This window comes from Orcinus orca, chromosome 1 (assembly GCF_937001465.1).
Source record: "Orcinus orca chromosome 1, mOrcOrc1.1, whole genome shotgun sequence".
Lineage (NCBI taxonomy): Eukaryota > Metazoa > Chordata > Mammalia > Artiodactyla > Delphinidae > Orcinus > Orcinus orca.
Genome location: NC_064559.1, coordinates 87,835,260 through 87,858,232, shown reverse-complemented (window position 1 = coordinate 87,858,232; position 22,973 = coordinate 87,835,260).

Sequence of the window (22,973 nt, the reverse complement as noted above, 5' to 3'; positions counted from 1 at the left end):
ATGCACTTGGCCAAAAAGGGCGTATGCGTTTTTTCCTGGATATATTCAGGAAAAAACGCATACGCCCTTTTTGGCCAACCAAGCAAGCTTGCAAAGCAAATCGCCACTACAATGATGTCTCACTGCCCCCGGTTAAAAGGGCCATCTGAAAAAAGAGTAAAATCCAGAAAGGCAGGACAGGCCATGGAGAACAGGGAGCCTTGTTATGCTGATGGGCATGATGTAAATTGCCAACAGCCACTCTGGAGAAGTGTATGGTGTTTCCTGAAACATCTAAAAAACAAAGCAACAGAGCCTAGGGCACTTCCACTTATGGTCCTATAGCTTAGGGAAATTAAAATGAAAAAGACACAGCCACCCCAGAGTTTGGCATGGCTCTGTTTACATGGACCTCGTTTATGGTAGAAGTTCAATATCCCAGAAAGCAAAAAATCGATAAAGAAGTTGTGGTACTTACGTACAATGCAATATCACTCAGCAATGAAATCTATGTCATCAGGCCCATAGCAGTATAATGAGTGGATTCAGTTACCATGATTCTAAGTAAATAAGTCACACAGAAAAAGAAACATCATAAGATATCACTAATAAACGGAATGTAAACTTGGCTACACAGGACCTGAATTACAAAACAGAACAGGGTCTCAAATGTAGAAAACCACCTTATGCTTGCTTAAGTGGAAAGGTGAGTTGGGGTTTTGCATAAACCAGAAATTGAAATTAGCACAAATACCGTTCCATAAGCCAAATACATAATAGGCAAGACCTACTCCTTGCTCAGCGAAATGGACTCAAAACCCCATATTCAATGCCTAGGAATATACCTGACTAGTAAGAATCTTAAAACCTATGGATTTATATGTCTCTATAAGAGAATCAAGCATGTGTAAACTGGCATAAAGGCAGCAGTGAAAATCCACTAAATCCCATTATAAAAATACATTTCTTAAACAAAACACAATGACAGTGAAATAGAGAGCAATTCTTAGATAATTCATTCAGGGCTTGTGATGCAAGCTGGATTTTCAACTTCTACACCCGGAGCGGGGTGACACATAAGTCTGGACACTTGGGGCTGATAGGATTGGTGAGGTTCGGTGAGCAAATGCAGACCCTGTGAAGTCATATTGCATGGTACCCATTCCATGGGTGCCAACTCTCCAGGTATAAGGGACTATTTCTTCCGCTAAAACATGCATGGGGAACCCAGAGTATGGTCCACCGTATGATCGGGAAAAGATTTTAAATGTATCTCCGGTACTGGTACTCGGGTTCAACATTCCAGTTTGTTTACTAACACTCTCCCCACTTGGAGAGTCAGTGCCTTTAACCTCCTGTTTGACCCAGTTTGCAATTTCTGTGGAAGATGACGTGTAATAGGGAGAACTGATGAGAGACTAGCTGTAGCTGTCTGGCCCGGCAAATTTAACTCTCATGTCCCACCAGGAAGAGGAATTAACCAAAGGCTCAGTGTGCAGTGTGGGAACAAGATTACGGCCTGAAGTGATCTAGTGGTTTTGCGGCCAGCTCACATGAAAGCGAGTTGAAGAAAGGAGCTCAGGGGCACTGTAATTCACAAACCTGCCGACATATAAATGACAGCTATCGTTCAAAATTATATTGAAGTAAGGCTACCAAGAGGACTTGAAAGCGGGGCACAATTGCAGTTAACCGATTTCAGGAGGTAGACTGGAATTGCATTTAAAGCATAAGAAAAGAGGCAGAACGTCGACAATGATGCACTTGGCCAAAAAGGGCGTATGCGTTTTTTCCTGAATATATTCAGGAAAGAACGCATATGCCCTTTTTGGCCAACCAAGCAAGCTTGCAAAGGAAATCTGCACTACAATGAAGTCTCACTTCCCCCCTGTCAAAAGGGCCATCTGAAAAAAGTATAAAACCCAGAAAGGCAGGACAGGCCATGGAGAACAGGGAGCCTTATATGCTGATGGGCGGGATGTAAATTGCCAACAGCCACTCTGGAGAAGTGTATGGTGTTTCCTGAAACATCGAAAAAACAAAGTAACAGAGCCTAGGGCACTTCCACTTATGGTTCTATGGCTTAGGGAAATTAAAATCAAAAAGACACATCCACCCCAATTGTGGGACAGCTGTGTTTACAAGAACCTCGTTTACGGTACCATTTCAATATCCCAGAAAGCGAAAAATGGATAAAGAAGTTGTGGTACTTACGTAAAATGCAATATCACTCAGCAATGAAAGCTATGTTATGAGGCCCATAGCAGCATAATGAGTGGATCCAGGTACGATGATTCTAAGTGAAATAAGTCACACAGAAAAAGAAACATCATAAGATATCTCTAATACACGAAATGTAAACTTGGCTACACAGGAACTGAATTACAAAACAGAACAGTGTCTCAAACTTAGAATACCAACTTATGCTTGCTTAAGGGGAAAGGTGAGTTGGGGAGCTTCATAAAACCAGAGATTGAAATTAGCACAGATACCGTTCCATAAGCCAATTATGTAATAGACCAGACCTACTCCTGGCTCAAGGAAAAGGACTCAACACCCCATATTCAACGCCTAGGAATATACCTGACTAGTAAGAATCTTAAAACCTATGGATTTATATGTCTCTGTAAGAGAATCATGCATGTGTACAGAGGCATAAAAGCAGTAGTGAAAATCAGATAAATCCCATTATAAAAATAAATTCCTTAAAGAAAACACAATGACAGTGAAATAGAGAGCAATTCTTAAATAATTCATTCAGGGCTTGTGATGCAACCTGGATTTACCACATCTACACCCAGAGCTTGGTGACACATAAGGCTGGACACTTGGGGCTGATAGGATTGCTGAGATTCGGTGAGAAAATGCAGACCTTTTGAAGTCATATTGCATGGTACCCATTCCATGGGTCCCAACTCTCCTGGTTTAAGGGATTCTTCCTTCAGCTAAAACATGCATGGGGAACCCAGAGTATGGTCTGCAGTGTGATCGGGAAACGTTTTTAAATGCATCTCAGATTTCTTCCCCTGGTACTCGGGTTCAACATTGCAGACCCTTTACTAACATTCTCCCCACTTGGAGAGTCAGTGTCTTTAACCTCCTGTTTGGCCCAGTTTGCAATTCCTGTGGAAGATGAACTGGAATAGGGAGAACCAATGAGAGACTAGTTGGAGGTGTCCTGACGGGCAAATTGAACTCTCATTTCCCACCAGGAAGAGGAATTAACCAAAGGCTCAGCGTGCCAGGCTGGAAACAGATTAGGGCCTGAAGCAATCCTGCGGGTTCGTGGCCAGCTCAAAAGAAGGCGAGTTGAAGAAAGGAGCTCAGGGGCACTGTAATTCGCAAACCTGCAGAGTTATAAATGACAGCTATCGTCCAAAAATATATTGAAGTAAGGCTGCCAAGAGGACTTGAAAGCGGGGCAGAATTACAGGAAACCGATTTTAGGAGGTAGACCTGAATTGCATTTAAAGCATAGGAAAAGAGGCAGAACGTCGACAGTGATGCACTTGGCCAAAAAAGGGCGTATGCGTTTTTTCCTGAATATATTCAGGAAAAAACGCATACGCCCTTTTTGGCCAACCAAGCAAGCTTGCGATGGAAATGTGCACTACATTGATGTCTCACTGCCCCCGGTTAAAAGAGCCATCTGAAAAAAGAGTAAAATCCAGAAAGGCAGGACAGGCCATGGAGAACAGGGAGCCTTGTTATGCTGATGGGCGGGATGTAAATTGCCAACAGCCACTCTGGAGAAGTGTATGGTGTTTCCTGAAACATCTAAAAAACAAAGCAACAGAGCCTAGGGCACTTCCACTTATGGTCCTATAGCTTAGGGAAATTAAAATGAAAAAGACACAGCCATCCCAGAGTTTGGCATGGCTCTGTTTACAAGGAACTCATTTATGGTAGAAGTTCAATATCCCAGAAAGCAAAAAATCGATAAAGAAGTTGTGGTACTTACGTACAATGCAATATCACTCAGCAATGAAATCTATGTCATCAGGCCCATAGCAGTATAATGAGTGGATTCAGTTACCATGATTCTAAGTAAATAAGTCACACAGAAAAAGAAACATCATAAGATATCACTAATACACGGAATGTAAACTTGGCTACACAGGTCCTGAATTACAAAACAGAACAGGGTCTCAAATGTAGAAAACCACCTTATGCTTGCTTAAGTGGAAAGGTGAGTTGGGGTTTTGCATAAACCAGAAATTGAAATTAGCACAAATACCGTTCCATAAGCCAAATACGTAATAGGCAAGACCTACTCCTTGCTCAGCGAAATGGACTCAAAACCCCATATTCAATGCCTAGGCATATACATGACTAGTAAGAATCTTAAAACCTATGGATTTATATGTCTCCATAAGAGAATCAAGCATGTGTAAACTGGCATAAACGCAGCAGTGAAAATCCACTAAATCCCATTATAAAAATACATTTCTTAAACAAAACACAATGACAGTGAAATAGAGAGCAATTCTTAGATAATTCATTCAGGGCTTGTGATGCAAGCTGGATTTTCAACTTCTACAACCGGTGCGGGGTGACACATAAGTCTGGACACTTGGAGCTGATAGGATTGCTGAGGTTCGGTGAGCAAATGCAGACCCTGTGAAGTCATATTGCATGGTACCCATTCCATGGGTGCCAACTCTCCAGGTATAAGGGACTATTTCTTCCGCTAAAACATGCATGGGGAACCCAGAGTATGGTCCACCGTATGATCGGGAAAAGTTTTTAAATGTATCTCCGGTACTGGTACTCGGGTTCAACATTCCAGTTTGTTTACTAACACTCTCCCCACTTGGAGAGTCAGTGCCTTTAACCTCCTGTTTCACCCAGTTTGCAATTTCTGTGGAAGATGACGTGTAATAGGGAGAACCAATGAGAGACTAGCTGTAGCTGTCTGGCCCGGCAAATTTAACTCTCATGTTCCACCAGGAAGAGGAATTAACCAAAGGCTCAGTGTGCAGTGTGGGAACAAGATTACGGCCTGAAGTGATCTAGTGGTTTTGCGGCCAGCTCACATGAAAGCGAGTTGAAGAAAGGAGCTCAGGGACACTGTAATTCATAAACCTGCCGACATATAAATGACAGCTATCGTCCAAAAATATATTGAAGTAAGGCTGCCAAGAGGACTTGAAAGCGGGGCAGAATTACAGGAAACCGATTTTAGGAGGTAGACCTGAATTGCATTTAAAGCATAGGAAAAGAGGCAGAACGTCCACAGTGATGCACTTGGCCAAAAAAGGGCGTATGCGTTTTTTCCTGAATATATTCAGGAAAAAACGCATACACCCTTTTTGGCCAACCAAGCAAGCTTGCGATGGAAATGTGCACTACATTGATGTCTCACTGCCCCCGGTTAAAAGAGCCATCTGAAAAAAGAGTAAAATCCAGAAAGGCAGGACAGGCCATGGAGAACAGGGAGCCTTGTTATGCTGATGGGCATGATGTAAATTGCCAACAGCCACTCTGGAGAAGTGTATGGTGTTTCCTGAAACATCTAAAAAACAAAGCAACAGAGCCTAGGGCACTTCCACTTATGGTCCTATAGCTTAGGGAAATTAAAATGAAAAAGACACAGCCACCCCAGTGTTTGGCATGGCTCTGTTTACAAGGACCTCGTTTATGGTAGAAGTTCAATATACCAGAAAGCAAAAAATCGATAAAGAAGTTGTGGTACTTACGTACAATGCAATATCACTCAGCAATGAAATCTATGTCATCAGGCCCATAGCAGTATAATGAGTGGATTCAGGTACGATGATTCTAAGTGAAATAAGTCACACAGAAAAAGAAACATCATAAGATATCACTAATACACGGAATGTAAACTTGGCTACACAGGAACTGAATTACAAAACAGAACAGGGTCTCAAATGTAGAAAACCACCTTATGCTTGCTTAAGTGGAAAGGTGAGTTGGGGTTTTGCATAAACCAGAAATTGAAATTAGCACAAATACCGTTCCATAAGCCAAATACGTAATAGGCAAGACCTACTCCTTGCTCAGCGAAATGGACTCAAAACCCCATATTCAATGCCTAGGCATATACATGACTAGTAAGAATCTTAAAAGCTATGGATTTATATGTCTCCATAAGAGAATCAAGCATGTGTAAACTGGCATAAACGCAGCAGTGAAAATCCACTAAATCCCATTATAAAAATACATTTCTTAAACAAAACACAATGACAGTGAAATAGAGAGCAATTCTTAGATAATTCATTCAGGGCTTGTGATGCAAGCTGGATTTTCAACTTCTACACCCGGAGCGGGGTGACACATAAGTCTGGACACTTGGGGCTGATAGGATTGCTGAGGTTCGGTGAGCAAATGCAGACCCTGTGAAGTCATATTGCATGGTACCCATTCCATGGGTGCCAACTCTCCAGGTATAAGGGACTATTTCTTCCGCTAAAACATGCATGGGGAACCCAGAGTATGGTCCACCGTATGATCGGGAAAAGTTTTTAAATGTATCTCCGGTACTGGTACTTGGGTTCAACATTCCAGTTTGTTTACTAACACTCTCCCCACTTGGAGAGTCAGTGCCTTTAACCTCCTGTTTGACCCAGTTTGCAATTTCTGTGGAAGATGACGTGTAATAGGGAGAACCAATGAGAGACTAGCTGTAGCTGTCTGGCCCGGCAAATTTAACTCTCATGTCCCACCAGGAAGAGGAATTAACCAAAGGCTCAGTGTGCAGTGTGGGAACAAGATTACGGCCTGAAGTGATCTAATGGTTTTGCGGCCAGCTCACATGAAAGCGAGTTGAAGAAAGGAGCTCAGGGACACTGTAATTCACAAACCTGCCGACATATAAATGACAGCTATCGTCCAAAATTATATTGAAGTAAGGCTGCCAAGAGGACTTGAAAGCGGGGCACAATTGCAGTTAACCGATTTCAGGAGGTAGACTGGAATTGCATTTAAAGCATAAGAAAAGAGGCAGAACGTCGACAATGATGCACTTGGCCAAAAAGGGCATATGCGTTTTTTCCTGAATATATTCAGGAAAGAACGCATACGCCCTTTTTGGCCAACCAAGCAAGCTTGCAAAGGAAATCTGCACTACAATGACGTCTCACTTCCCCCCGGTCAAAAGGGCCATCTGAAAAAAGTGTAAAACCCAGAAAGGCAGGACAGGCCATGGAGAACAGGGAGCCTTATATGCTGATGGGCGGGATGTAAATTGCCAACAGCCACTCTGGAGAAGTGTATGGTGTTTCCTGAAACATCGAAAAAACAAAGTAACAGAGCCTAGGGCACTTCCACTTATGGTTCTATGGCTTAGGGAAATTAAAATCAAAAAGACACATCCACCCCAATTGTGGGACAGCTGTGTTTACAAGAACCTCGTTTACGGTACCATTTCAATATCCCAGAAAGCGAAAAATGGATAAAGAAGTTGTGGTACTTACGTAAAATGCAATATCACTCAGCAATGAAAGCTATGTTATGAGGCCCGTAGCAGCATAATGAGTGGATCCAGGTACGATGATTCTAAGTGAAATAAGTCACACAGAAAAAGAAACATCATAAGATATCTCTAATACACGAAATGTAAACTTGGCTACACAGGAACTGAATTACAAAACAGAACAGTGTCTCAAACTTAGAATACCAACTTATGCTTGCTTAAGGGGAAAGGTGAGTTGGGGAGCTTCATAAAACCAGAGATTGAAATTAGCACAGATACCGTTCCATAAGCCAATTATGTAATAGACCAGACCTACTCCTGGCTCAAGGAAAAGGACTCAACACCCCATATTCAACGCCTAGGAATATACCTGACTAGTAAGAATCTTAAAACCTATGGATTTATATGTCTCTGTAAGAGAATCATGCATGTATACAGAGGCATAAAAGCAGTAGTGAAAATCAGATAAATCCCATTATAAAAATAAATTCCTTAAAGAAAACACAATGACAGTGAAATAGAGAGCAATTCTTAAATAATTCATTCAGGGCTTGTGATGCAACCTGGATTTACCACATCTACACCCAGAGCTTGGTGACACATAAGGCTGGACACTTGGGGCTGATAGGATTGCTGAGATTTGGTGAGCAAATGCAGACCCTTTGAAGTCATATTGCATGGTACCCATTCCATGGGTCCCAACTCTCCTGGTTTAAGGGATTCTTCCTTCAGCTAAAACATGCATGGGGAACCCAGAGTATGGTCTGCAGTGTGATCGGGAAACGTTTTTAAATGCATCTCAGATTTCTTCCCCTGGTACTCGGGTTCAACATTGCAGACCCTTTACTAACATTCTCCCCACTTGGAGAGTCAGTGTCTTTAACCTCCTGTTTGGCCCACTTTGCAATTCCTGTGGAAGATGAACTGGAATAGGGAGAACCAATGAGAGACTAGCTGGAGGTGTCCTGACGGGCAAATTGAACTCTCATTTCCCACCAGGAAGAGGAATTAACCAAAGGCTCAGCGTGCCAGGCTGGAAACAGATTAGGGCCTGAAGCAATCCTGCGGGTTCGTGGCCAGCTCAAAAGAAAGCGAGTTGAAGAAAGGAGCTCAGGGGCACTGTAATTCGCAAACCTGCAGAGTTATAAATGACAGCTATCGTCCAAAAATATATTGAAGTAAGGCTGCCAAGAGGACTTGAAAGCGGGGCAGAATTGCAAGAAACCGATTTTAGGAGGTAGACTGGAATTGCATTTAAAGCATAGGAAAAGAGGCAGAACGTCGACAGTGATGCACTTGGCGAAAAAGGGCGTATGCGTTTTTTCCTGAATATATTCAGGAAAAAACGCATACGCCCTTTTTGGCCAACCAAGCAAGCTTGCGAAGGAAATCTGCACTACAATGATATCTCACTGCCCCCGGTTAAAAGGGCCATCTGAAAAAAGAGTAAAATCCAGAAAGGCAGGACAGGCCATGGAGAACAGGGAGCCTTGTTATGCTGATGGGCATGATGTAAATTGCCAACAGCCACTCTGGAGAAGTGTATGGTGTTCCTGAAACATCTAAAAAACAAAGCAACAGAGCCTAGGGCACTTCCACTTATGGTCCTATAGCTTAGGGAAATTAAAATGAAAAAGACACAGCCACCCCAGAGTTTGGCATGGCTCTGTTTACAAGGACCTCGTTTAAGGTAGAAGTTCAATATCCCAGAAAGCGAAAAATCGATAAAGAAGTTGTGGTACTTATGTACAATGCAATATCACTCAGCAATGAAATCTATGTCATCAAGCCCATAGCAGTATAATGAGTGGATTCAGGTACGATGATTCTAAGTGAAATAAGTCACACAGAAAAAGAAACATCATAAGATATCACTAATACACGGAATGTAAACTTGGCTACACAGGAACTGAATTACAAAACAGAACAGGGTTTCAAATGTAGAAAACCACCTTATGCTTGCTTAAGTGGAAAGGTGAGTTGGGGTGCTGCGTAAACCAGAAATTGAAATTAGCACAAATACCGTTCCATAAGCCAAATACGTAATAGGCAAGACCTACTCCTTGCTCAGCGAAATGGACTCAAAACCCCATATTCAATGCCTAGGAATATACCTGACTAGTAAGAATCTTAAAACCTATGGATTTATATGTCTCCATAAGAGAATCAAGCATGTGTAAACTGGCATAAAGGCAGCAGTGAAAATCCACTAAATCCCATTATAAAAATACATTTCTTAAACAAAACACAATGACAGTGAAATAGAGAGCAATTCTTAGATAATTCATTCAGGGCTTGTGATGCAAGCTGGATTTTCAACTTCTACACCCGGAGCGGGGTGACACATAAGTCTGGACACTTGGGGCTGATAGGATTGGTGAGGTTCGGTGAGCAAATGCAGACCCTGTGAAGTCATATTGCATGGTACCCATTCCATGGGTGCCAACTCTCCAGGTATAAGGGACTATTTCTTCCACTAAAACATGCATGGGGAACCCAGAGTATGGTCCACCGTATGATCGGGAAAAGTTTTTAAATGTATCTCCGGTACTGGTACTCGGGTTCAACATTCCAGTTTGTTTACTAACACTCTCCCCACTTGGAGAGTCAGTGCCTTTAACCTCCTGTTTGACCCAGTTTGCAATTTCTGTGGAAGATGACGTGTAATAGGGAGAACCAATGAGAGACTAGCTGTAGCTGTCTGGCCCGGCAAATTTAACTCTCATGTCCCACCAGGAAGAGGAATTAACCAAAGGCTCAGTGTGCAGTGTGGGAACAAGATTACGGCCTGAAGTGATCTAGTGGTTTTGCGGCCAGCTCACATGAAAGCGAGTTGAAGAAAGGAGCTCAGGGACACTGTAATTCACAAACCTGCCGACATATAAATGACAGCTATCGTCCAAAATTATATTGAAGTAAGGCTACCAAGAGGACTTGAAAGCGGGGCACAATTGCAGTTAACCGATTTCAGGAGGTAGACTGGAATTGCATTTAAAGCATAAGAAAAGAGGCAGAACGTCGACAATGATGCACTTGGCCAAAAAGGGCGTATGCGTTTTTTCCTGAATATATTCAGGAAAGAACGCATACGCCCTTTTTGGCCAACCAAGCAAGCTTGCAAAGGAAATCTGCACTACAATGAAGTCTCACTTCCCCCCGGTCAAAAGGGCCATCTGAAAAAAGTGTAAAACCCAGAAAGGCAGGACAGGCCATGGAGAACAGGGAGCCTTATATGCTGATGGGCGGGATGTAAATTGCCAACAGCCACTCTGGAGAAGTGTATGGTGTTTCCTGAAACATCGAAAAAACAAAGTAACAGAGCCTCGGGCACTTCCACTTATGGTTCTATGGCTTAGGGAAATTAACATAAAAAAGACACATCCACCCCAATTGTGGGACAGCTGTGTTTACAAGAACCTCGTTTACGGTACCATTTCAATATCCCAGAAAGCGAAAAATGGATAAAGAAGTTGTGGTACTTACGTAAAATGCAATATCACTCAGCAATGAAATCTATGTTATGAGGCCCGTAGCAGCATAATGAGTGGATCCAGGTACGATGATTCCAAGTGAAATAAGTCACACAGAAAAAGAAACATCATAAGATATCTCTAATACACAAAATGTAAACTTGGCTACACAGGAACTGAATTACAAAACAGAACAGTGTCTCAAACTTAGAATACCAACTTATGCTTGCTTAAGGGGAAAGGTGAGTTGGGGAGCTTCATAAAACCAGAGATTGAAATTAGCACAGATACCATTCCATAAGCCAATTATGTAATAGACCAGACCTACTCCTGGCTCAAGGAAAAGGACTCAACACCCCATATTCAACACTTAGGAATATACCTGACTAGTAAGAATCTTAAAACCTATGGATTTATATGTCTCTGTAAGAGAATCATGCATATGTACAGCGGCATAAAAGCAGTAGTGAAAATCAGATAAATCCCATTATAAAAATAAATTCCTTAAAGAAAACACAATGACAGTGAAATAGAGAGCAATTCTTAAATAATTCATTCAGGGCTTGTGATGCAACCTGGATTTACCACATCTACACCCAGAGCTTGGTGACACATAAGTCTGGACACTTGGGGCTGATAGGATTGGTGAGATTCGGTGAGCAAATGCAGACCCTTTGAAGTCATATTGCATGGTACCCATTCCATGGGTCCCAACTCTCCTGGTTTAAGGGATTCTTCCTTCAGCTAAAACATGCATGAGGAACCCAGAGTATGGTCTGCAGTGTGATCGGGAAACGTTTTTAAATGCATCTCAGATTTCTTCCCCTGGTACTCGGGTTCAACATTGCAGACCCTTTACTAACATTCTCCCCACTTGGAGAGTCAGTGTCTTTAACCTCCTGTTTGGCCCACTTTGCAATTCCTGTGGAAGATGAACTGGAATAGGGAGAACCAATGAGAGACTAGCTGGAGGTGTCCTGACGGGCAAATTGAACTCTCATTTCCCACCAGGAAGAGGAATTAACCAAAGGCTCAGCGTGCCAGGCTGGAAACAGATTAGGGCCTGAAGCAATCCTGCGGGTTCGTGGCCAGCTCAAAAGAAAGCGAGTTGAAGAAAGGAGCTCAGGGGCACTGTAATTCGCAAACCTGCAGAGTTATAAATGACAGCTATCGTCCAAAAATATATTGAAGTAAGGCTGCCAAGAGGACTTGAAAGCGGGGCAGAATTGCAAGAAACCGATTTTAGGAGGTAGACTGGAATTGCATTTAAAGCATAGGAAAAGAGGCAGAACGTCGACAGTGATTCACTTGGCGAAAAAGGGCGTATGCGTTTTTTCCTGAATATATTCAGGAAAAAACGCATACGCCCTTTTTGGCCAACCAAGCAAGCTTGCGAAGGAAATCTGCACTACAATGATATCTCACTGCCCCCGGTTAAAAGGGCCATCTGAAAAAAGAGTAAAATCCAGAAAGGCAGGACAGGCCATGGAGAACAGGGAGCCTTGTTATGCTGATGGGCATGATGTAAATTGCCAACAGCCACTCTGGAGAAGTGTATGGTGTTCCTGAAACATCTAAAAAACAAAGCAACAGAGCCTAGGGCACTTCCACTTATGGTCCTATAGCTTAGGGAAATTAAAATGAAAAAGACACAGCCACCCCAGAGTTTGGCATGGCTCTGTTTACAAGGACCTCGTTTAAGGTAGAAGTTCAATATCCCAGAAAGCGAAAAATCGATAAAGAAGTTGTGGTACTTATGTACAATGCAATATCACTCAGCAATGAAATCTATGTCATCAAGCCCATAGCAGTATAATGAGTGGATTCAGGTACGATGATTCTAAGTGAAATAAGTCACACAGAAAAAGAAACATCATAAGATATCACTAATACACGGAATGTAAACTTGGCTACACAGGAACTGAATTACAAAACAGAACAGGGTTTCAAATGTAGAAAACCACCTTATGCTTGCTTAAGTGGAAAGGTGAGTTGGGGTGCTGCGTAAACCAGAAATTGAAATTAGCACAAATACCGTTCCATAAGCCAAATACGTAATAGGCAAGACCTACTCCTTGCTCAGCGAAATGGACTCAAAACCCCATATTCAATGCCTAGGAATATACCTGACTAGTAAGAATCTTAAAACCTATGGATTTATATGTCTCCATAAGAGAATCAAGCATGTGTAAACTGGCATAAAGGCAGCAGTGAAAATCCACTAAATCCCATTATAAAAATACATTTCTTAAACAAAACACAATGACAGTGAAATAGAGAGCAATTCTTAGATAATTCATTCAGGGCTTGTGATGCAAGCTGGATTTTCAACTTCTACACCCGGAGCGGGGTGACACATAAGTCTGGACACTTGGGGCTGATAGGATTGGTGAGGTTCGGTGAGCAAATGCAGACCCTGTGAAGTCATATTGCATGGTACCCATTCCATGGGTGCCAACTCTCCAGGTATAAGGGACTATTTCTTCCACTAAAACATGCATGGGGAACCCAGAGTATGGTCCACCGTATGATCGGGAAAAGTTTTTAAATGTATCTCCGGTACTGGTACTCGGGTTCAACATTCCAGTTTGTTTACTAACACTCTCCCCACTTGGAGAGTCAGTGCCTTTAACCTCCTGTTTGACCCAGTTTGCAATTTCTGTGGAAGATGACGTGTAATAGGGAGAACCAATGAGAGACTAGCTGTAGCTGTCTGGCCCGGCAAATTTAACTCTCATGTCCCACCAGGAAGAGGAATTAACCAAAGGCTCAGTGTGCAGTGTGGGAACAAGATTACGGCCTGAAGTGATCTAGTGGTTTTGCGGCCAGCTCACATGAAAGCGAGTTGAAGAAAGGAGCTCAGGGACACTGTAATTCACAAACCTGCCGACATATAAATGACAGCTATCGTCCAAAATTATATTGAAGTAAGGCTACCAAGAGGACTTGAAAGCGGGGCACAATTGCAGTTAACCGATTTCAGGAGGTAGACTGGAATTGCATTTAAAGCATAAGAAAAGAGGCAGAACGTCGACAATGATGCACTTGGCCAAAAAGGGCGTATGCGTTTTTTCCTGAATATATTCAGGAAAGAACGCATACGCCCTTTTTGGCCAACCAAGCAAGCTTGCAAAGGAAATCTGCACTACAATGAAGTCTCACTTCCCCCCGGTCAAAAGGGCCATCTGAAAAAAGTGTAAAACCCAGAAAGGCAGGACAGGCCATGGAGAACAGGGAGCCTTATATGCTGATGGGCGGGATGTAAATTGCCAACAGCCACTCTGGAGAAGTGTATGGTGTTTCCTGAAACATCGAAAAAACAAAGTAACAGAGCCTCGGGCACTTCCACTTATGGTTCTATGGCTTAGGGAAATTAACATAAAAAAGACACATCCACCCCAATTGTGGGACAGCTGTGTTTACAAGAACCTCGTTTACGGTACCATTTCAATATCCCAGAAAGCGAAAAATGGATAAAGAAGTTGTGGTACTTACGTAAAATGCAATATCACTCAGCAATGAAATCTATGTTATGAGGCCCGTAGCAGCATAATGAGTGGATCCAGGTACGATGATTCCAAGTGAAATAAGTCACACAGAAAAAGAAACATCATAAGATATCTCTAATACACAAAATGTAAACTTGGCTACACAGGAACTGAATTACAAAACAGAACAGTGTCTCAAACTTAGAATACCAACTTATGCTTGCTTAAGGGGAAAGGTGAGTTGGGGAGCTTCATAAAACCAGAGATTGAAATTAGCACAGATACCATTCCATAAGCCAATTATGTAATAGACCAGACCTACTCCTGGCTCAAGGAAAAGGACTCAACACCCCATATTCAACACTTAGGAATATACCTGACTAGTAAGAATCTTAAAACCTATGGATTTATATGTCTCTGTAAGAGAATCATGCATATGTACAGCGGCATAAAAGCAGTAGTGAAAATAGATAAATCCCATTATAAAAATAAATTCCTTAAAGAAAACACAATGACAGTGAAATAGAGAGCAATTCTTAAATAATTCATTCAGGGCTTGTGATGCAACCTGGATTTACCACATCTACACCCAGAGCTTGGTGACACATAAGTCTGGACACTTGGGGCTGATAGGATTGGTGAGATTCGGTGAGCAAATGCAGACCCTTTGAAGTCATATTGCATGGTACCCATTCCATGGGTCCCAACTCTCCTGGTTTAAGGGATTCTTCCTTCAGCTAAAACATGCATGAGGAACCCAGAGTATGGTCTGCAGTGTGATCGGGAAACGTTTTTAAATGCATCTCAGATTTCTTCCCCTGGTACTCGGGTTCAACATTGCAGACCCTTTACTAACATTCTCCCCACTTGGAGAGTCAGTGTCTTTAACCTCCTGTTGGGCCCAGTTTGCAATTCCTGTGGAAGATGAACTGGAATAGGGAGAACCAATGAGAGACTAGCTGGAGGTGTCCTGACGGGCAAATTGAACTCTCATTTCCCACCAGGAAGAGGAATTAACCAAAGGCTCAGCGTGCCAGGCTGGAAACAGATTAGGGCCTGAAGCAATCCTGCGGGTTCGTGGCCAGCTCAAAAGAAAGCGAGTTGAAGAAAGGAGCTCAGGGGCACTATAATTCACAAACCTGCAGAGTTATAAATGACAGCTATCGTCCAAAAATATATTGAAGTAAGGCTGCCAAGAGGACTTGAAAGCGGGGCAGAATTGCAGGAAACCGATTTTAGGAGGTAGACTGGAATTGCATTTAAAGCATAGGAAAAGAGGCAGAACGTCGACAGTGATGCACTTGGCGAAAAAGGGCGTATGCGTTTTTTCCTGAATATATTCAGGAAAAAACGCATACGCCCTTTTTGGCCAACCAAGCAAGCTTGCGAAGGAAATCTGCACTACAATGATGTCTCACTGCCCCCGGTTAAAAGGGCCATCTGAAAAAAGAGTAAAATCCAGAAAGGCAGGACAGGCCATGGAGAACAGGGAGCCTTGTTATGCTGATGGGCATGATGTAAATTGCCAACAGCCACTCTGGAGAAGTGTATGGTGTTCCTGAAACATCTAAAAAACAAAGCAACAGAGCCTAGGGCACTTCCACTTATGGTCCTATAGCTTAGGGAAATTAAAATCAAAAAGACACAGCCACCCCAGAGTTTGGCATGGCTCTGTTTACAAGGACCTCGTTTACGGTAGAAGTTCAATATCCCAGAAAGCAAAAAATCGATAAAGAAGTTGTGGTACTTACATACAATGCAATATCACTCAGCAATGAAATCTATGTCATCAGGCCCATAGCAGTATAATGAGTGGATTCAGTTACCATGATTCTAAGTAAATAAGTCACACAGAAAAAGAAACATCATAAGATATCACTAATACACGGAATGTAAACTTGGCTACACAGGAACTGAATTACAAAACAGAACAGGGTCTCAAATGTAGAAAACCACCTTATGCTTGCTTAAGTGGAAAGGTGAGTTGGGGTGCTGCATAAACCAGAAATTGAAATTAGCACAAATACCGTTCCATAAGCCAAATACGTAATAGGCAAGACCTACTCCTTGCTCAGCGAAATGGACTCAAAACCCCATATTCAATGCCTAGGAATATACCTGACTAGTAAGAATCTTAAAACCTATGGATTTATATGTCTCCATAAGAGAATCAAGCATGTGTAAACTGGCATAAAGGCAGCAGTGAAAATCCACTAAATCCCATTATAAAAATACATTTCTTAAACAAAACACAATGACAGTGAAATAGAGAGCAATTCTTAGATAATTCATTCAGGGCTTGTGATGCAAGCTGGATTTTCAACTTCTACACCCAGAGCGGGGTGATACATAAGTCTGGACACTTGGGGCTGATAGGATTGGTGAGGTTCGGTGAGCAAATGCAGACCCTGTGAAGTCATATTGCATGGTACCCATTCCATGGGTGCCAACTCTCCAGGTATAAGGGACTATTTCTTCCACTAAAACATGCATGGGGAACCCAGAGTATGGTCCACCGTATGATCGGGAAAAGTTTTTAAATGTATCTCCGGTACTGGTACTCGGGTTCAACATTCCAGTTTGTTTACTAACACTCTCCCCACTTGGAGAGTCAGTGCCTTTAACCTCCTGTTTGACCCAGTTTGCAATTTCTGTGGAAGATGACGTGTAATAGGGAGAACCAATGAGAGACTAGCTGTAGCTGTCTGGCCCGGCAAATTTAACTCTCATGTCCCACCAGGAAGAGGAATTAACCAAAGGCTCAGTGTGCAGTGTGGGAACAAGATTACGGCCTGAAGTGATCTAGTGGTTTTGCGGCCAGCTCACATGAAAGCGAGTTGAAGAAAGGAGCTCAGGGACACTGTAATTCACAAACCTGCCGACATATAAATGACAGCTATCGTCCAAAATTATATTGAAGTAAGGCTACCAAGAGGACTTGAAAGCGGGGCACAATTGCAGTTAACCGATTTCAGGAGGTAGACTGGAATTGCATTTAAAGCATAAGAAAAGAGGCAGAACGTCGACAATGATGCACTTGGCCAAAAAGGGCGTATGCGTTTTTTCCTGAATATATTCAGGAAAGAACGCATATGCCCTTTTTGGCCAACCAAGCAAGCTTGCAAAGGAAATCTGCACTACAATGAAGTCTCACTTCCCCCCGGTCAAAAGGGCCATCTGAAAAAAGTGTAAAACCCAGAAAGGCAGGACAGGCCATGGAGAACAGGGAGCCTTATATGCTGATGGGCGGGATGTAAATTGCCAACAGCCACTCTGGAGAAGTGTATGGTGTTTCCTGAAACATCGAAAAAACAAAGTAACAGAGCCTAGGGCACTTCCACTTATGGTTCTATGGCTTAGGGAAATTAACATCAAAAAGACACATCCACCCCAATTGTGGGACAGCTGTGTTTACAAGAACCTCGTTTACGGTACCATTTCAATATCCCAGAAAGCGAAAAATGGATAAAGAAGTTGTGGTACTTACGCAAAATGCAATATCACTCAGCAATGAAATCTATGTTATGAGGCCCGTAGCAGCATAATGAGTGGATCCAGGTACGATGATTCCAAGTGAAATAAGTCACACAGAAAAAGAAACATCATAAGATATCTCTAATACACAAAATGTAAACTTGGCTACACAGGAACTGAATTACAAAACAGAACAGTGTCTCAAACTTAGAATACCAACTTATGCTTGCTTAAGGGGAAAGGTGAGTTGGGGAGCTTCATAAAACCAGAGATTGAAATTAGCACAGATACCATTCCATAAGCCAATTATGTAATAGACCAGACCTACTCCTGGCTCAAGGAAAAGGACTCAACACCCCATATTCAACACTTAGGAATATACCTGACTAGTAAGAATCTTAAAACCTATGGATTTATATGTCTCTGTAAGAGAATCATGCATATGTACAGCAGCATAAAAGCAGTAGTGAAAATCAGATAAATCCCATTATAAAAATAAATTCCTTAAAGAAAACACAATGACAGTGAAATAGAGAGCAATTCTTAAATAATTCATTCAGGGCTTGTGATGCAACCTGGATTTACCACATCTACACCCAGAGCTTGGTGACACATAAGTCTGGACACTTGGGGCTGATAGGATTGGTGAGATTCGGTGAGCAAATGCAGACCCTTTGAAGTCATATTGCATGGTACCCATTCCATGGGTCCCAACTCTCCTGGTTTAAGGGATTCTTCCTTCAGCTAAAACATGCATGAGGAACCCAGAGTATGGTCTGCAGTGTGATCGGGAAACGTTTTTAAATGCATCTCAGATTTCTTCCCCTGGTACTCGGGTTCAACATTGCAGACCCTTTACTAACATTCTCCCCACTTGGAGAGTCAGTGTCTTTAACCTCCTGTTTGGCCCAGTTTGCAATTCCTGTGGAAGATGAACTGGAATAGGGAGAACCAATGAGAGACTAGCTGGAGGTGTCCTGACGGGCAAATTGAACTCTCATTTCCCACCAGGAAGAGGAATTAACCAAAGGCTCAGCGTGCCAGGCTGGAAACAGATCAGGGCCTGAAGCAATCCTGCGGGTTCGTGGCCAGCTCAAAAGAAAGCGAGTTGAAGAAAGGAGCTCAGGGGCACTGTAATTCACAAACCTGCAGAGTTATAAATGACAGCTATCGTCCAAAAATATATTGAAGTAAGGCTGCCAAGAGGACTTGAAAGCGGGGCAGAATTGCAGGAAACCGATTTTAGGAGGTAGACTGGAATTGCATTTAAAGCATAGGAAAAGAGGCAGAACGTCGACAGTGATGCACTTGGCGAAAAAGGGCGTATGCGTTTTTTCCTGAATATATTCAGGAAAAAACGCATACGCCCTTTTTGGCCAACCAAGCAAGCTTGCGAAGGAAATCTGCACTACAATGATGTCTCACTGCCCCCGGTTAAAAGGGCCATCTGAAAAAAGAGTAAAATCCAGAAAGGCAGGACAGGCCATGGAGAACAGGGAGCCTTGTTATGCTGATGGGCATGATGTAAATTGCCAACAGCCACTCTGGAGAAGTGTATGGTGTTCCTGAAACATCTAAAAAACAAAGCAACAGAGCCTAGGGCACTTCCACTTATGGTCCTATAGCTTAGGGAAATTAAAATCAAAAAGACACAGCCACCCCAGAGTTTGGCATGGCTCTGTTTACAAGGACCTCGTTTACGGTAGAAGTTCAATATCCCAGAAAGCAAAAAATCGATAAAGAAGTTGTGGTACTTACGTACAATGCAATATCACTCAGCAATGAAATCTATGTCATCAGGCCCATAGCAGTATAATGAGTGGATTCAGGTACGATGATTCTAAGTGAAATAAGTCACACAGAAAAAGAAACATCATAAGATATCACTAATACACGGAATGTAAACTTGGCTACACAGGAACTGAATTACAAAACAGAACAGGGTCTCAAATGTAGAAAACCACCTTATGCTTGCTTAAGTGGAAAGGTGAGTTGGGGTGCTGCATAAACCAGAAATTGAAATTAGCACAAATACCGTTCCATAAGCCAAATACGTAATAGGCAAGACCTACTCCTTGCTCAGCGAAATGGACTCAAAACCCCATATTCAATGCCTAGGAATATACCTGACTAGTAAGAATCTTAAAACCTATGGATTTATATGTCTCCATAAGAGAATCAAGCATGTGTAAACTGGCATAAACGCAGCAGTGAAAATCCACTAAATCCCATTATAAAAATACATTTCTTAAACAAAACACAATGACAGTGAAATAGAGAGCAATTCTTAGATAATTCATTCAGGGCTTGTGATGCAAGCTGGATTTTCAACTTCTACACCCGGAGCGGGGTGATACATAAGTCTGGACACTTGGGGCTGATAGGATTGGTGAGGTTCGGTGAGCAAATGCAGACCCTGTGAAGTCATATTGCATGGTACCCATTCCATGGGTGCCAACTCTCCAGGTATAAGGGACTATTTCTTCCACTAAAACATGCATGGGGAACCCAGAGTATGGTCCACCGTATGATCGGGAAAAGTTTTTAAATGTATCTCCGGTACTGGTACTCGGGTTCAACATTCCAGTTTGTTTACTAACACTCTCCCCACTTGGAGAGTCAGTGCCTTTAACCTCCTGTTTGACCCAGTTTGCAATTTCTGTGGAAGATGACGTGTAATAGGGAGAACCAATGAGAGACTAGCTGTAGCTGTCTGGCCCGGCAAATTTAACTCTCATGTCCCACCAGGAAGAGGAATTAACCAAAGGCTCAGTGTGCAGTGTGGGAACAAGATTACGGCCTGAAGTGATCTAGTGGTTTTGCGGCCAGCTCACATGAAAGCGAGTTGAAGAAAGGAGCTCAGGGACACTGTAATTCACAAACCTGCCGACATATAAATGACAGCTATCGTCCAAAATTATATTGAAGTAAGGCTACCAAGAGGACTTGAAAGCGGGGCACAATTGCAGTTAACCGATTTCAGGAGGTAGACTGGAATTGCATTTAAAGCATAAGAAAAGAGGCAGAACGTCGACAATGATGCACTTGGCCAAAAAGGGCGTATGCGTTTTTTCCTGAATATATTCAGGAAAGAACGCATATGTCCTTTTTGGCCAACCAAGCAAGCTTGCAAAGGAAATCTGCACTACAATGAAGTCTCACTTCCCCCCGGTCAAAAGGGCCATCTGAAAAAAGTGTAAAACCCAGAAAGGCAGGACAGGCCATGGAGAACAGGGAGCCTTATATGCTGATGGGCGGGATGTAAATTGCCAACAGCCACTCTGGAGAAGTGTATGGTGTTTCCTGAAACATCGAAAAAACAAAGTAACAGAGCCTCGGGCACTTCCACTTATGGTTCTATGGCTTAGGGAAATTAACATAAAAAAGACACATCCACCCCAATTGTGGGACAGCTGTGTTTACAAGAACCTCGTTTACGGTACCATTTCAATATCCCAGAAAGCGAAAAATGGATAAAGAAGTTGTGGTACTTACGTAAAATGCAATATCACTCAGCAATGAAATCTATGTTATGAGGCCCGTAGCAGCATAATGAGTGGATCCAGGTACGATGATTCCAAGTGAAATAAGTCACACAGAAAAAGAAACATCATAAGATATCTCTAATACACAAAATGTAAACTTGGCTACACAGGAACTGAATTACAAAACAGAACAGTGTCTCAAACTTAGAATACCAACTTATGCTTGCTTAAGGGGAAAGGTGAGTTGGGGAGCTTCATAAAACCAGAGATTGAAATTAGCACAGATACCATTCCATAAGCCAATTATGTAATAGACCAGACCTACTCCTGGCTCAAGGAAAAGGACTCAACACCCCATATTCAACACTTAGGAATATACCTGACTAGTAAGAATCTTAAAACCTATGGATTTATATGTCTCTGTAAGAGAATCATGCATATGTACAGCGGCATAAAAGCAGTAGTGAAAATCAGATAAATCCCATTATAAAAATAAATTCCTTAAAGAAAACACAATGACAGTGAAATAGAGAGCAATTCTTAAATAATTCATTCAGGGCTTGTGATGCAACCTGGATTTACCACATCTACACCCAGAGCTTGGTGACACATAAGGCTGGACACTTGGGGCTGATAGGATTGCTGAGATTCGGTGAGCAAATGCAGACCCTTTGAAGTCATATTGCATGGTACCCATTCCATGGGTCCCAACTCTCCTGGTTTAAGGGATTCTTCCTTCAGCTAAAACATGCATGAGGAACCCAGAGTATGGTCTGCAGTGTGATCAGGAAACGTTTTTAAATGCATCTCAGATTTCTTCCCCTGGTACTCGGGTTCAACATTGCAGACCCTTTACTAACATTCTCCCCACTTGGAGAGTCAGTGTCTTTAACCTCCTCTTTGGCCCAGTTTGCAATTCCTGTGGAAGATGAACTGGAATAGGGAGAACCAATGAGAGACTAGCTGGAGGTGTCCTGACGGGCAAATTGAACTCTCATTTCCCACCAGGAAGAGGAATTAACCAAAGGCTCAGCGTGCCAGGCTGGAAACAGATTAGGGCCTGAAGCAATCCTGCGGGTTCGTGGTCAGCTCAAAAGAAAGCGAGTTGAAGAAAGGAGCTCAGGGGCACTGTAATTCACAAACCTGCAGAGTTATAAATGACAGCTATCGTCCAAAAATATATTGAAGTAAGGCTGCCAAGAGGACTTGAAAGAGGGGCAGAATTGCAGGAAACCGATTTTAGGAGGTAGACTGGAATTGCATTTAAAGCATAGGAAAAGAGGCAGAACGTCGACAGTGATGCACTTGGCGAAAAAGGGCGTATGCGTTTTTTCCTGAATATATTCAGGAAAAAACGCATACGCCCTTTTTGGCCAACCAAGCAAGCTTGCAAAGGAAATCTGCACTACAATGATGTCTCATTGCCCCTGGTTAAAAGGGCCATCTGAAAAAAGAGTAAAATCCAGAAAGGCAGGACAGGCCATGGAGAACAGGGAGCCTTGTTATGCTGATGGGCATGATGTAAATTGCCAACAGCCACTCTGGAGAAGTGTATGGTGTTCCTGAAACATCTAAAAAACAAAGCAACAGAGCCTAGGGCACTTCCACTTATGGTCCTATAGCTTAGGGAAATTAAAATCAA